At 42.1% G+C, this 13,832-nt stretch overlaps 2 non-coding genes across 2 annotated transcripts; both read right to left on the reverse strand.

Annotated features, from left to right (window-relative positions):
• Positions 1–12,651: 12,651 nt before the first annotated feature.
• LOC140282458 (U2 spliceosomal RNA) lies at positions 12,652–12,842 on the reverse strand. The gene has a single exon (XR_011909890.1). It is a non-coding gene; the product is annotated as a U2 spliceosomal RNA (small nuclear RNA).
• Positions 12,843–13,139: 297 nt separating this feature from the next.
• Positions 13,140–13,253, reverse strand: LOC140282483 (U5 spliceosomal RNA). The gene has a single exon (XR_011909912.1). It is a non-coding gene; the product is annotated as a U5 spliceosomal RNA (small nuclear RNA).
• Positions 13,254–13,832: the final 579 nt, after the last annotated feature.

Raw genomic sequence — 13,832 nt, forward strand, 5'->3', positions numbered from 1 at the left:
GGAGGTGTTCAGCTGCAAGAAGGTGTGAATGTCCACCCATAATTACTGAAAAATGGATAAGAAAAGGTGCGAATACCCAACCATACATCATCAAAAGCAGGAGTGGATGTGTTCGGCTACAAGAAGGTTTGAATGCCGGACCATAGTTGGTAAAAAGCGGGTAAGAAAAGGTGAAAATACCCGACTGTACACAATCAAAAGAGGGAGCGGAGTTGTTCAGCAACAAAGTGTGAAAGTCTGACCAAGGTTTGCAAAAAGCGGGTAAGAAAAGGTTTGTATGCCCGAATATACACCATCAAATGTGGAAGCGGAGGTGTTCAGCTGCAAGAAGGTGTGAACGTCCGACAAAAGTTTGTAAAAAGCAGTTAAGAAAAGTTTCGAATATCCAACCAAACATAATCAAAAGCGGGAGCAGAGCTGTTCGACTGCAAGTAGGTGTGAATGTCAGATGATAATTTTCAAAAAGCTGATGAGAAAGGGTGAGAAGTCCTGACTATACACCATCAAATGCGGTAGCGGAGTTGTTCGGCTGTGAGTAGTTGTGAATCTCCGACCATAATTGCTGAAAAATGTGTTAGAAAAGGTAAGAATGCCGGTCCATACATCATCAAAAGCGAGAGAGGTGGTGTTCGGCTGCAAGTAGGTGTAAATGTCCAGCCATAATTACTCAAAAACGGGTAAGAAAAGGTAGTATTGCCAGACCATACATGGTCAAAACAGGGAGCGGAGGTGGTTCAGCTGCAAGAAGGTGTGAATGTCCGACTAAACTTTAAATATATTAACAAAAGCGGGAGGAGAGGTCTTCGGATTAGAGTGGTTGAGAATTTCCAACCATAATCTATAAAATGCGTTGAAAAAAAAGGTGTGATAGAACACTAAAAGGTGGAGCGGAAGTGTTCGGCTGCAAGAAGGTGTGAATGTCCGACCATAATTGCTGAAAAATGTGTTAGAAAAGGTAAGAATGCCGGACCATACATCATCAAAAGCGGGAGAGGTGGTATTCGGCTGCAAGAAGGTGTGAATGTTCGACTAAAGTTTGTAAAAAGCGGGTAAGACAAGGTGCGAATGCCTGACAATGTATGAACAAAAGCAGGAGCGGAGGTGTTCAGCTGCAAGAAGGTCTAAATGTCCTTCAATAATTGCTAGAAAACATGAAAGAAAATTTTCGAAAATCAAACCGCCAATGATCATAAGTGGGAGAGGAGGTGTTCAGCTGCAAGAAGGTTTGAATGTCCACCAATAATTCCTGAAAAATGGGTAAAAAAAGGGTGCGAATGCCCAACCATACATCATCAAAAGCAGGAGTGGATGTGTCCGGCTACAAGAAGGTGTGAATGTCCGACCAAAGTTTGTAAAAAGCATTTAAGAAAAGGTTCGAATATCCAACCAAACATAATCAAAAGCGGAAGCAGAGCTGTTCGACTGCAAGTAGGTGTGAATTTCAGATCATAATTGGCAAAAAGCTGATGAGCAAGGATGAGAATGCCCGACTATACACCATCAAATGTGGGAGCGGAGTTGTTCGGCTGTGAGTAGGTGTGAATCTCCGAGCATAGTTTGTAAAAAGGGGGTAAGAATAGGTTCGAATGCCCGAATATACACCATCAAAAGAGGGAGCGGAGGTGTTCCGCTGTAAGAAGGTGTGAATGTCTGACCATAGTTGGTAAAAAGCGGGTAAGAAAAGGTTACAATACCCGACTGTACACAATCAATAGCGGGAGCGGAGTTGTTAGGCTACTAAAAGGTGTGAAAGTCTGACCATGGCTTTTAAATAGCGGGTACGAAAAGGTGCGAATGCCCGACAATGTATGCTAGGAAGAGGGAGCGGAGGTTTTCGGCTGCAAGAAAGTCTGAATGTCCACCCATAATTGCTAGAAAACATGAAAGAAAATTTTCGAATGTCAAACCGCACATGATCATAGGCGGGAGAGGAGGTGTTCAGCTGCAAGAAGGTGTGAATGTCCACCCATAATTACTGAAAAATGGATAAGAAAAGGTGCGAATACCCAACCATACATCATCAAAAGCAGGAGTGGATGTGTTCGGCTACAAGAAAGTTTGAATGCCGGACCATAGTTGGTAAAAAGCGGGTAAGAAAAGGTGAAAATACCCGACTGTACACAATCAAAAGAGGGAGCGGAGTTGTTCAGCAACAAAGTGTGAAAGTCTGACCAAGGTTTGCAAAAAGCGGTTAAGAATAGGTTTGTATGCCCAAATATACACCATCAAATGTGGAAGCGGAGGTGTTCAGCTGCAAGAAGGTGTGAACGTCCGACAAAAGTTTGTAAAAAGCAGTTAAGAAAAGTTTCGAATATCCAACCAAACATAATCAAAAGCGGGAGCAGAGCTTTTCGACTGCAAGTAGGTGTGAATGTCAGATCATAATTTGCAAAAAGCTGATGAGAAAGGGTGAGAAGTCCTGACTATACACCATCAAATGCGGTAGCGGAGTTGTTCGGCTGTGAGTAGTTGTGAATCTCCGACCATAATTGCTGAAAAATGTGTTAGAAAAGGTAAGAATGCCGGTCCATACATCATCAAAAGCGGGAGAGGTGGTGTTCGGCTGCAAGTAGGTGTGAATGTCCAGCCACAATTACTCACAAACGGGTAAGAAAAGGTAGTATTGCCAGACCATACATGATCAAAACAGGGAGCGGAGGTGGTTCAGCTGCAAGGTGTGAATTTCTGACTAAAGTTTGTAAAAAGCGGGTAAAACAAGGTGCGAATGCCCGACAGTGTATGATCAAAATAGGTAGTGGAGGTTTTCGGCTGCAAGGTCTGAATGTCCAGCCTAACTTGTAAAAACCGGGGAAGAAAAGGCTCGAAAGCCATACTATAAACCATCAAAAGCGGCAGCGGAGGTTTTCGGCTGTAAGAAGGGCTGAATGTCCATCCATAATTACTGAAAAATGGGTAAAAAAAGGTGCGAATGCCCAACCATACATCATCAAAAGCGGGAGAGAAGGTGTTCGACTGCAAGTAGGTGTGAATGTCGGATCATAATTTATAAAATGCGGGTAAGAAAAGGTAAGAATGCCCAACCATAAATTATCAAAAGCGACAGCAGAGATGTTCGGCTGGTATTTATCAATGTCTAGATAGATTTCCACAAAAAACAACGTTGTACTTTGCAGTAAAAGAAAGAACAAATCTAAAGTTTCAGGAATCCGAGTATAAGCTTGCTTTCATGAGTTCTGCACGATTTCGGATTTTGCTATAAAATAAATTCCTTCACTCAAACTAAGTTAAAACTGCTTTGTCCTTCATATGTACCCATTTCTACATATATTTCAAGCATAAACTTTCTCATATTACCCTGAATGAGAAAGAACCACACTTGTGATTAAGCCATACGCCCCTTTTGAGGAGTTCTGCATGATTTGGGATTTTATCTATAAAATGAATTCCTTCACTCAAACTATGTTAAAACGGCTATTACCTTAATATTTATCAATGTCTAGATAGATTTAAAAAAAAAAAACCGTTGTAATTTGCAGTAAAAGAAAGAGCAGATCAAAAGTTTTAGGAATCCGAGAAAAAGCTTATTTTCATGAGTTCTGCACGATTTGGGATTTTACTATAAAATGAATTCCTTCACTCAAACCAAATTAAAACTGCTTTGTCCTTCATACTTAGCAATGTCTACATCGACTTAAACAAAGAACAACGTTGTATTTTGCAGTAGAAGAAAGAGCAGCACTGAAGGATCAGGAATCCGAGAATAAGCTTGCTTTCATGAGTTCTGCACGATTTCGGATTTTGCTATAAAATAAATTCCTTCACTCAAACTAAGTTAAAACTGCTTTGTCCTTCATATGTACCCATTTCTACATATATTTCAAGCATAAACTTTCTCATATTACCCTGAATGAGAAAGAACCACACTTGTGATTAAGCCATACGCCCCTTTTGAGGAGTTCTGCATGATTTGGGATTTTATCTATAAAATGAATTCCTTCACTCAAACTATGTTAAAACGGCTATTACCTTAATATTTATCAATGTCTAGATAGATTTAAAAAAAAAAAACCGTTGTAATTTGCAGTAAAAGAAAGAGCAGATCAAAAGTTTTAGGAATCCGAGAAAAAGCTTATTTTCATGAGTTCTGCACGATTTGGGATTTTACTATAAAATGAATTCCTTCACTCAAACCAAATTAAAACTGCTTTGTCCTTCATACTTAGCAATGTCTACATCGACTTAAACAAAGAACAACGTTGTATTTTGCAGTAGAAGAAAGAGCAGCACTGAAGGATCAGGAATCCGAGAATAAGCTTGCTTTCATGAGTTCTGCACGATTTCGGATTTTGCTATAAAATAAATTCCTTCACTCAAACTAAGTTAAAACTGCTTTGTCCTTCATATGTACCCATTTCTACATATATTTGAAGCATAAACTTCCTCATATTACCCTGCATGAGAAAGAACCACACTTGTGATAAGGCCATACGCCCCTTTTGAGGAGTTCTGCATGATTTGGGATTTTATCTATAAAATGAATTTCTTCACTCAAACTATGTTAAAACGGCTATTACCTTAATATTTATCAATGTCTAGATAGATTTTAAAAAAAAAAAACGTTGTAATTTGCAGTAAAAGAAAGAGCAGATCAAAAGATTTAGGAATCCGAGAATAAGCTTATTTTCATGAGTTCTGCATGATTTGGGATTTTATGTATAAAATTAATTACTTCACTCAAACCAAGTGAAAACTGCTTTGTCCTTCATATTTATCAATGTCTAGATCGACTTCAATAAATAACAACAGTGTATTTTGCAGTAAAAGAAAGAGCAACACTGAAGGATCAGGAATCCGAGAATAAGCTTCTTTTCATACGTTCTGCATGATTTGGGATTTTATGTATAAAATTAATTCCTTCACTCAAACCAAGTGAAAACTGCTTTGTCCTACATATTTATCAATGTCTAGATCAATTTCAACAAAGAATAACGTTGTATTTTACAGTATAGGAAAGAGCAACACTGGAGGATCAGGAATCCGAGAAAAAGCTTGCTTTCATGAGTTCTGCACGATTTCGGATTTTCCTGTAAATGAATTGCTTTGCTCAAACCAAGTTAAAATTGCTTTGTCCTTCATAATTATCCATGTCTAAAAATGTATCAAGCATAAAGTTCCTCATATTACCCTGAATGAGAAAGAAGCATCCCTTTGGTTGAGCAATACGTTCCTTTTGAGGAGTGCAGGATTTCCGATTTTGCTATAAAATTCATTCCTTCACTCAAACCAAGTGGAAACTGCTTTGAACTTCATATTTATCAATGTCTAGATCAATTTCAACTTCTTCTACTGCAAAATACAATGTTGTTCTTTGTTGAAGTCGATCTAGACATTCATAAATATGAAGGTAAAATCAGTTTTCACTCGGTTTGAGTGAAGGAATGTATTTAATAGCAAAATCCCAAATCATGCAGAACTCCTCAAGAGGAACGTATGGCTTAATCACAAGTGTGGTTCTTTCTCATTCAGGGTAATATGAGGAAGTTTATGCTTCAAACATTTTTAGACATGGATAACTATGAAGGACAAATCAGTTTTTAAACCGCTTTTTAAAAACTTTAGTCAGAAATTTACACCTTGCAGCTGAACCATCTCCGCTCCCTGTTTTGATAATGTATGGTTGGGCATTCGCACCTTTTTTTACCCATTTTTCAGGAATTATGGGAGGACATTCACACCTTCTTGCAAACGAACACCTCCTCTCCCGCTTGTGATCATGTGCGGTTTGATATTCGAAAATTTTCTTTCATGTTTTAAAGCAATTATTGATGGACATGCAGACCTTCTTGCAGCTGAACCCCTCTGCTCCCGCTTTTGATGGTGTATAGTCGGGTTTTCGATTCTTTTCTTCCCGGTTTTTACAAATTATGGTTGGACATTCAGACCTTCTTGCAGCCGAACACCTCCGCTCCCTCTTTTGATCATACATTGTCGGGCATTCGCACTTTGTCTTACCCGCTTTTTACAAACTTTAGTCGGACATTCACACCTTCTTGCAGCTGCACCAACTCCGCTCCCTGTTTTGATCACGTATGGTCTGGCAATACTACCTTTTCTTACCCGTGTGTGAGTAATTATGAATGGACATTCACACCTACTTGCAGCCGAACACCACCTCTCCCGCTTTTGATGATGTATGGACCGGCATTCTTACCTTTTCTAACACATTTTTCAGCAATTATGGTCGGAGATTCACAACTACTCACAGCCGAACAACTCCGCTACCGCATTTGATGGTGTATAGTCAGGACTCCTTCCCCAAGTGGAGGAGTTCAAGTATCTCGGGGTCTTGTTCACGAGTGAGGGACGAATGGAGCGGGAGATTGACGGGCGGATCGGTGCGGCGTCTGCAGTGTTGCGGGCTCTGCACCGACCCGTCGTTGTGAAGAGGGAGCTGAGCCAGAAGGCGAAGCTCTCTACTTACTGGTCAATCTACGTTCCCATCCTCACCTATGGTCACGAGTTGTGGGTAGTGACCGAAAGAACAAGATCGCGAATACAAGCGGCCGAAATGGGTTTCCTCCGCAGGGTGTCTGGGCTCTCCCTTAGAGATAGGGTGAGAAGCTCAGTCATCCGGGAGGGGCTCGGAGTAGAACCGCTGCTCCTCCGCATTGAGAGGAGTCAGATGAGATGGCTCGGGCATCTGGTTAGGATGCCCCCTGGACGCCTCCCTGGGGAGGTGTTCAGGGCCCGTCCCACTGGGAGGAGACCCCGGGGAAGACCCAGGACACGCTGGAGAGACTATGTCTCTCGGCTGGCCTGGGAACGCCTCAGGGTCCCCCCGGAAGAGCTGGAGGAAGTGGCCGGGGACAGAGACGTCTGGGTTTCTCTGCTCAAGCTGCTGCCCCCTCGACCCGACCCCCGGATAAGCGGCAGATGATGGATGGATAGTCAGGACTTCTCACCCTTTCTCATCAGCTTTTTGCTAATTATGATCTGACATTCACACCTACTTGCAGTCGAACAGCTCTGCTCCCGCTTTTGATTATGTTTGGTTAGATATTCGAACCATTTCTTAACTGCTTTTTACAAACTTTGGTCGGACGTTCACACTTTCTTGCAGCCGAACACCTCCACCCCCTCTTTTGATGGTGTATATTCGGGCATACGAACCTTTTCTTACCCGCTTTTTACAAACCATGGTCGGACTTTCACACCTTCTCTTAGCTGAACAACTCCGCTCTGTCTTTTGATTGTGTACATTCGGGTATTTTAACCTTTTCTTACCCGCTTTTTACCAACTATGGTCGGACATTCACACCTTACAGCGGAACACCTCCGCTCCCGCTTTTGATGGTGTATAGTCGGGCTTTCAAGCCTTTTCTTCCCCGGTTTTTACAAATTATGGTTGGACATTCAGACCTTGCAGCCGAAAACCTCCGCTCCCACTTTTGATCATACATTGTCGGGCATTCGCACCTTGTCTTACCCGCTTTCTAAAAACTTTAGTCAGAAATTTACACTTTTCAGCTGAACCACCTCCGCTCCCTGTTTTGATCATGTATGGTCTGGCAATACAACCTTTTCTTACCCGTTTGTCAGTAATTATGGCTGGACATTCACACCTACTTGCAGCCGAACACAAATTCTCCCGCTTTTGATGATGTATGGTCCGGCATTCTAGTCTTTTCTAACACATTTATCAGCAATTATGGTCGGAGATTAACACCTACTCACAGCCGAACACTTCCGCTCCCGCATTTGATCGTGTATAGTCGCGCATTCTCACCCTTTCTCATCAGCTTTTTACAAATTATGATCTGACATTCACACCTACTTGCAGTCGAACAGCTCTGCTCCCGCTTTTGATTATGTTTGGTTGGATATTCAAACCTTTTCTTAACTGCTTTTTACAAACTTTGGTCGGACGTTCACACCTTCTTGCAGCCGAACACCTCCGCTCTCTCTTTTGATCATACATTGTCGGGCATTCGCACCTTTTCTTACCCGCTTTTTACAAACCACGGTCGGACTTTCACACCTTCTTGTAGCCGAACACATCCACTCCTGCTTTTGATGATGTATGGTTGGGCATTCGCACCTTTTTTTTACCCATTTTTCAGGAATTATGGGTGGACATTCACACCTTTTTGCAGCTGAACACCTCCTCTCCCACTTATGATCATTAGCTGTTTGATTTTCGAAAATTTTATTTCATGTTTTCTAGCAATTATTGATGGACATTTAGACCTTCTTGCAGCTGAACACTTCCGCTCCTGCTTTTGATCATACATTGTCAGGCATTCACACCTTGTCTTACCCGCTTTTTACAAACTTTAGTCGAACATTCACACCTTTTTGCAGCCGAACACCACCTCTCCCGCTTTTGATGATGTATGGTCCGGCATTCTTACCTTTTCTAACACATTTTTCAGCAATTATGGTCAGACATTCAAACCTGCTTTTGATAATGTATGGTTTGGCATTCGCACCTTTTTTTACCCATCTTTCAGGAATTATGGGAGGACATTCACACCTTCTTGCAGCCGAACACTTCCTCTCCCGCTTATGATCATGTGCGGTTTGATATTTGAAAATTTTCTTTCATGTTTTAAAGCAATTATTGATGGACATTCACACCTTCTTGCAGCTGAACCACCTCCGGTCCCTGTTTTGATCATGTATGGTCTGGCAATACTACCTTTTCTTACCCGTTTGTGAGTAATTATGATTGGACATTCACACCTACTTGCAGCCAAACACCACCTCTCTCGCTTTTTGAGAGGCATTCTTACCTTTTCTAACACATTTTTCAGCAATTATGGTCAGAGATTCACACCTACTCACAGCCGAACAACTCCGCTCCCGCATTTGATGGTGTACAGTCGGGCATTCTCACCCTTTCTCATCAGCTTTTTGCAAATTATGATCTGACATTCACACCTACTTGCAGTTGAACAGCTCTGCTGTGTTTGGCTGGATTTTCGAACCTTTTTTTTACCCATTTTTCAGGAATTATGGGTGGACATTCACACCTTCTTGCAGCTGAACACCTCCGCTCCTGCTTTTGATCATACACTGTCAGGCATTCGCACCTTGTCTTACCTGCTTTTTACAAACTTTAGTCGAACATTCACACCTTTTTGCAGCCGAACACCACCTCTCCCGCTTTTGATGATGTATGGTCCGGCATTTTTACCTTTTCTAACACATTTTTCAGCAATTATGGTCGGACATTCACACCTACTCACAGCCGAACACCTCCGCTCCCGCATTTGATGGTGTATAGTCGGGCATTTTCAACCTTTCTCATCAGCTTTTTGCAAATTATGATCTGACATTCACACCTGCTTTTGATAATGTATGGTTGGGCATTCGCACCTTTTTTTACCCATTTTTCAGAAATTATGTCCGGAAATTCACACCTTCATGCAGCCGAACACCTCCTCTCCCGCTTATGATCATTTGCGGTTTGATATTCGAAAATTTTCTTTCATGTTTTAAAGCAATTATTGATGGACATTCAGACCTTCTTGCAGCTGAACCCCTCTGCTCCCGCTTTTGATGGTTTATAGTCGGGCTGTTGAGCCTTTTTTTCCCGGTTTTTACAAATTATGGTTGGACATTCAGACCTTCTTGCAGCTGATCACCTCCGCTCCCTCTTTTGATCATACATTGTCGGGCATTCGCACCTTGTCTTACCCGCTTTTTACAAACTTTATTCGGACATTCACACCTTGCAGCTGAATCACCTCCGCTCCCTGTTTTGATCATGTATGGTTTGGCAATACTACCTTTTCTTACCCGTTTGTGAGTAATTATGGCTGGACATTCACACCTTCTTGCAGCCGAACACCTCCGCTTCCGCTTTTGATGGTGTATATTCGGGCATACGAACCTTTTCTTACCCTCTTTTTACAAACCATGGTCGGACTTTCACACCTTCTCTTAGCTGAACAACTCCGCTCCCTCTTTTGATTGTGTACAGTCGGGTATTTTAACCTTTTCTTACCCGCTTTTTACCAACTATGGTCGGACGATCACACCTTCTTACAGCGGAACACCTCCGCTCCCTCTTTTGATGGTGTATGTTCGGGCATTCGAACCTTTTCTTACCCGCTTTTTACAAACTATGCTCAGACATTCAAACCTTCTTGTAGCCGAACACATCCACTCCTGCTTTTGATGATGTGTGGTTGGGCATTCAAACCTACTTGTTTCCCGCTTTTCATTAATTATGGGTGGACATTCACACCTTGTCGCAGCCAAACACCTCCGTTCCCTGTTTTGATCATGTATGGTTGGACATTCGCACCTTTTCTCACCCGCTTTTTGCAAACTATGGTCAGCTATTCACAGCTTTCTCTCCACCATACTTGTATGGTGGGATATTCACACCCACTTGCATCCGAAGACCTCCGCCCCCACTTTTGCTGATATTTAGTCGGTTATTCGCAACTTATCCGCTTTTGGCAAACTATGGCCTTCTTGCAGCCAAACACCTCTGATCTCGCTTTTGATGATGTAAGGTTGGGCATTCAGACCTTGCTTCACCTGCTTTTCACCAAATATTGTCGGACATTCACACCTTCTTGCAGCCGAACACTTCCGCTCCACCTTTTAGTGTTCTATCACACCTTTTTTTTCACCGCATTTTATAGATTATGGTTGGAAATTCTCAACCACTCTCAATCGAAGACCTCTCCTCCGGCTTTTGTTAATATAGTTGAACTTTAGTCGGACATTCACACCTTCTTGCAGCTGAACCACCTCCGCTCCCTGTTTTGATCATGTATGGTCTGGCAATACTACCTTATCTTACCCGTTTGTGAGTAATTATGGATGGACTTTCACACCTACTTGCAGCCGAACACCACCTCTCTCGCTTTTGATGATGTATGGACCGGCATTCTTACCTTTTCTATCATATTTTTCAGCAATTATGGTCGGAGATTCACACCTACTCACAGCCGAACAACTCCGCTACCGCATTTGATGGTGTAAAGTCGGGACTTCTCACCCTGTCTCATTAGCTTTTTGCAAATTATGATCTGACATTCACACCTACTTGCAGTCGAACAGCTCTGCTCCCGCTTTTTATTATGTTAGGTTGGATATTCGAACCTTTTCTTAACTGCTTTTTACAAACTTTGGTTGGACATTCACACCTTCTTGTAGCCGAACACATCCACTCCTGCTTTTGATCATGTGCGGTTTGATTTTCGAAAATTTTCTTTCATGTTTTCTAGCAATTATTGATGGACATTCACACCTTCTTGCAGCTGAACACCTCCGCTCCACCTTTTAGTGTTCTATGGGGCATTCACACCTTTTTTTTCACCGCATTTTATAGATTATGGTTGGAAATTCTCACCCACTCTCATCCAAAGACCTCTCCTCCCGCTTTTGTTAATATATAGTCGGGCATTCGAACCTTTTCTTACCCGCTTTTTACAAATTATGGTCGGACATTCACACCTACTTGCAGCCGAATACCTCCGCTCCACCTTTAAGTGATGTATGGTTGGCATTTGCACCTTTTCTTACGCTCTTTTTTTACTGATTGCTGAAGATTAAGTTGTTCTTTTTCAAACTACAAAATTTTTTTCATTGTTGAAACTTGATTTGAAGTGGATAAATAAGGAGGACAAACAGTTTTAAGTCAGGCTCATAGAAGGAATAAATTTTATAGCAAAATCTGTACTTCGTCATATGTCGAGAGATGTTTATTGCTGAAGAAGTTCTTTCTCATTCTACAAAGTACAACGTTGTTTATCTTTGAAACTTGATTAGACATGAATAAATATGAAGGACAAAGCAGTCTTAACTTGGTTTGAGTTAAGGAATTCGTTTTTTTAGGAGAATCCGAATTCGTGCATACCTCCTAAAATAGAGCTTATTTTCGGATTCCTGAAGAATGAGTCTGGTTCTTTCTCATAATACAAAGTTTGTTGTTTATTGTTGAAACTTCATCAGAAGTGAAGAAATAAATGAATGCCTATCAACAAATGTGGGATCTAAACTCTAGTGCTTCCTCTAAAATAATTTCCTTTCTCAATTCAGAAATGTGTGTGTGTAAGTCACAACACCCGTGACACCAAAACGGCTTTCTTTTCTCTCTTTTCTCTACACTTTGCACTGTGAGCACACACACCAAATCTGAAAGGCTTTTTTCTCTCTTTTCTACATTATGGACTGTGGGGACACAAAACCGCTCTCTCTTTTTTTTTTTGATTGTGTGCCAGGGCGTTGTCTCTCGTATTAGATTATGCTTAAGATACGTTATGAAGAGAAACCAGAGTACGATTATCCGTCACTGCGGGAGCAGGGCATCAGGCTAGTTGGCATAGCCACCTTCCCCATGGTGAGCTTTGCTTGGTTGAGACGCTTGCTCTCCCCCCCTTTCTCCTTGGTTGACCAAGTAGGAACAATCGGGCCCTATTCGATGGCTGCCTTGTCTTTTACTCTGTGCAAAAGACAAGGCAGCCACAAACACCACGGGAACACCGTGTTGAGAATTTGTTCTGACCGCTCATTCGCTGTCGCATTTCTTTCAAGCAATTCTCCCGGTTAGCCCGCACTCGGCTCGCTCCCAGAGCCGTGTTAAAGTCTACTTTGCATTCACTCTCTTTTCTCAGTAGACTAAAAGAAACTTCCATCCTGCACCGCTGTTTGCTTTTTCACAAGAGCAGAGAAGAGCGAACTGTTCCCAGCGGCACCTCAGTACCAGGTCGATGCTTGGAGTGAACGGAGCAAGCTTCTTTTTCAACTCCTATTGCTAAAAATCCAATTAATATGTAGTCCTCGTATAGAGAACATATCAGATATTAAACTGATAAGAACAGATACTACACTTGATCTTAGCCAAAAGGCAGAGAAGCGATAACTGTCCACTGGTTCACGTCCGAGGGCCCTTCCTGGCACAATGCGCACTTGTAGCAGTGTTCTTTTTATGGCCATAGGTGGCCAGAGTGTCACTTTGCACCTCCGCCCACCCGCTGCACTGAGCACTCTTCAGCCCTTTTAAATGGTATAACTTTGCACTCCCCCACGCTCCAGCAAGCAACAACTTTGCACTCCAGCTTCGAACATCGGCACAGTTGCAACAAGTAAGGCGACTCTACTCATAGAAGTCACTCTGCACACTAACAAGATTTCTTTTGCACAAACAGAAAGGGCTTCACCCGCAAAGGTAAAGCCTGCCAAACATAGAAACAACTCATTAGTGCTGCTCTTCACGGAAGTCTTTAGTAAAAGGCGACAGACTTGTACGTTATGAAGAGAAACCAGAGTACGATTATTCATCACTGCGGGAGCAGGGCATCAGGCTAGTTGACATAGCCACCTTCCCCATGGTGAGCTTTGCTTGGTTGAGACGCTTGCTCCCCCCTTTGCTCCTCGGCTGACCAAGTAGGAACAATCGGGCCCTATTCGATGGCTGCAACACCTGAAAGAGATATTGATGCGAGACCCGATCAAAAGCTTTTTCAAAGTCTAAATTCAAGATGACAAGATGGGTGTTTCTGTCTCTAGCGTAATCAATGATGTCTTGAATCAGTACGAGGCTGTCAGGGAGTTGTCTCCCTGAGATGGCACAAGCCTGGTCTGGGTGAATTACCTCCTCTAAAACAAAGGACATCCGTGTCGCTAAAACCTTGCTAAAAAGTTTACTGTCAAAGTTTAAAAGTGTGATGGGCCTCCAATTATTTAGGTCAGTCTTATCATTTTTTTTTATAAAGTAGAGTCACTATTCCCACTCTAAAACTGTCAGGCAGTCGGTCAAGTTTTTCAAAATCTTTAAAAACATCTAAAATGTCTGATGATAAAAGGTCCCAAAAGGTCATATAGAATTCTGCAGGAAGCCCGTCTAAACC

This window comes from Leuresthes tenuis, unplaced genomic scaffold, assembly GCF_036924035.1.
Source record: "Leuresthes tenuis unplaced genomic scaffold, fLeuTen1.0.hap1 SCAF_22, whole genome shotgun sequence".
In the NCBI taxonomy this organism is placed as follows: Eukaryota; Metazoa; Chordata; class Actinopteri; order Atheriniformes; family Atherinopsidae; genus Leuresthes; species Leuresthes tenuis.